The sequence below is a fragment of the Myotis nattereri genome, assembly GCF_964212035.1.
Source record: "Myotis nattereri genome assembly, chromosome: 1".
In the NCBI taxonomy this organism is placed as follows: Eukaryota; Metazoa; Chordata; class Mammalia; order Chiroptera; family Vespertilionidae; genus Myotis; species Myotis nattereri.
The window spans coordinates 173557748-173560474 of record NC_138075.1 but is presented as its reverse complement, the minus strand read 5'-3'; the positions used below and the strand labels follow the sequence as shown (position 1 = coordinate 173560474).

The 2727-nt window shown below is 42.0% G+C and overlaps 1 pseudogene across 1 annotated transcript; it reads right to left on the bottom strand.

Annotated features, from left to right (window-relative positions):
* Window positions 1-312: 312 nt before the first annotated feature.
* LOC308533803 (tubulin alpha-1A chain-like) lies at window positions 313-1373 on the bottom strand (annotated as a pseudogene). Its single transcript has one exon. The product of its transcript is annotated as a tubulin alpha-1A chain-like (transcript).
* Window positions 1374-2727: the final 1354 nt, after the last annotated feature.

The window sequence follows — 2727 nt, the reverse complement described above, 5'->3', positions numbered from 1 at the left end:
CCTGAAACTAATAATAAGAAAAGGAAAAACTTCATTATACATTGTTTCATTTTGCTTTCCCTTTATATTTCTTTTTCAAAGGAAATGATGCTTAAAAGGGTACATGGCATATTTTTGTTTGTTTGTTTTTGTTTTTCTTTCTCAATGCCTTTATTTTGGGATCTGAGGGGGAAATCTTATAGGTACACAAGAAAAAGACAGATATGATCACAGGTAAAAGTGAAGACAATTTAACCTGAAAGCATTAACACCTGTTAGCTGTTGAACCTGAAGTTCTGAGTATGACATGTTGCAGGGCTGAAAGAATGGTAATTAGTGTTCTTCTTTCTCACCCTCTCCTTCAACAGAATCCACACCAACCTTCTCATAATCCTTCTCAAGGGCAGCCATGTCCTCAGGGGCCTCAGACAACTCTCCTTCCTCCATGCCCTCACCCATGTACCCGCGGACAAAGGCACATGGCGTACATTAGGTTAAACTTGTGGTCCAGGCCTCAGCAGTAGCTGTGGTGTTGCTCAGCACGCTCACAGCTCACAGTATTTTGTCCAGATCTCCACCAGATACCTCAGGGGGAGGCTGGTATCAATGCCAACTTTGAAGCCAGTGGGGCACCAGTCCACAAACTGGATGGTACGCTTGGTCTTGATGGTGGCAATGGGAGCATTGACATCTTTGGGAACCAGGTTTCCATGGTACAGCAGGTGGCAAGCCATGTCTCTACTGTGGTGTGAAGTACATTTCACCATCTGGTTGGCTGGCTCAAAGCACACACTGGTGGCCTCTACTACAGTAAGCTGTTCATGGTGTGCTTTCTCAGCAGAGATGACATATGTGGCAGGAGGGAAGTGGATTCAGGGACAGGTTGGTCTAGAATTCTGTCAGATCAACACTCAGGGCTCCATCAAACCTGAGGAAAGCAGAGATGGAGGACACAGTCTGGATAATAAGGCGGTTAAGGTTAGTGTAGTCTGGGCACTCAATATCAAGTTTTCTATGACAAATGTTGTAGATGGCCTTGTTGTCAACCATGAAGGCACAACCAGAGTGCTCCAGAGTGGCGTGGGTGGTGAGGATGGAGTTGTAGGGCTCAACTACGGCTGTGGAGATCGGGGAGGGGCTGTGCAAGTGGAGAACTCTAGCTTGGACTTGTTGCCGTAATCAACAGAGAGCCCTCAGCAGGGAGGTGAATCCAGAACCAGTTCCTCCATCAAAGCTATGGAAAACCAAGAAGTACTGGAGGCCTGTGTCCTGGTCTGCCACTTTGTGAATTTGGTCCAAGATGAAGTCAATGATGTCCTTGCCAATGCTGTAGTGCCCACAGGCATAATTATTGCAGCATCTTCCTTGCCTGTGATGAGCTGCTCAGGGTGGAATGAAAATCACAGATTAGGAGTCAGATCCAAGTTCTTATAAATAGTAAAGAGGATAAATGCTTTCCAAGTTTCAGCAGAACAAATAGAAATCAGTGGGAAGGATCTAGAAAGAAAAACAAAAACACACCAAACTGAATGGCTGGGTGGAAAAAATCAATGACATGTCATAGCATAGCAATAAAGGGCAGAGACTCTGTCGCCAGCCCGCCTGGGTTCAAATTCCAGCTTTGCTACTTACTTATGTGCTATTGGGCAAGTTACTTAACCTCTCTGTGCCCCAGTTTCTTCTAAAAATGAGGTACATGAAAATACCTGAAAGAATTGTTGAGATGATTTCTTCATAGAATATTTATAAAATGCTTACAACAGTGCCTAGCATATGGTGAAAGCCATGTTAGTATTTGTTCAATAAATAAATATGACAATTTCCTTATTACCTTGAAACAAATCCATATTTAGATTGCCAGGACAATTTAAGATGAAGAGACCCTCAAAAGAAATATTTGTAACATATATAAGACCTACTTTTGCATTTCCCCCTCTATCTTCTATTTTCTTCTTTTTCTCAGAAGGGACATTATTTTGATCCATATAATTGTGTGGGAAGAAGAGTGATGATCCAGTCATATGTCTTAGTAAAGCTTATTTTGGTGTGTGAACTTGATTTGTTGGGCACATAATTTGGTTTCCAGCCTTAATGCTCCCACCAGCATTTTTGGATTGGGCCGTAGGGCCATGGGAAAGTTATGGAAGATTTGACCTTGCCAGTGTTCTTATTTTTCCCGCTAGCTCAGATGACTAAAGGGACCAATATGAACAAAGCATGCTCCAAGATTGGTAGTGAGCTCCTGCCACGCACCCCCCACCCCCAAAAGCACTAGCATGCTTTCAAAATTTGGAAGTTTTTCATTTTAGATAAGGCTGTAACCAATTTTTATTTTGGAGCAGAAAGCTTCTATTCTTGATAAAAATGTGCTGTTGCTCATCAGCATCCTTATTTTTGGCTCTGAAGCAATGTTTAGGGGAAAACATATCTCTGGTTTTCCTTCTGGGAGCAGTTTACTAGATCCCACGCATGGATTTTAAACCGTGGATTAGTTCTAATTAAAAAATACTTTTATTTATTAAAACCCAAACCAATTTACAGATTCAATGCAATCCCCGTTAAAACATACCAACAACATATTTCACAGACTTAGAACAAACTCCCCAAACATTCAACTGAAATAAAAAAAGACCCCGAATAGCCACAGCAAGCCTGAGAAAGAAGAACAAAGTTGGAGGAATCTCAATACCAGATATCAAGCTATGTTACAAAGCCACAGTTCTCAAAACTGCCTGGTACTGGCATAAG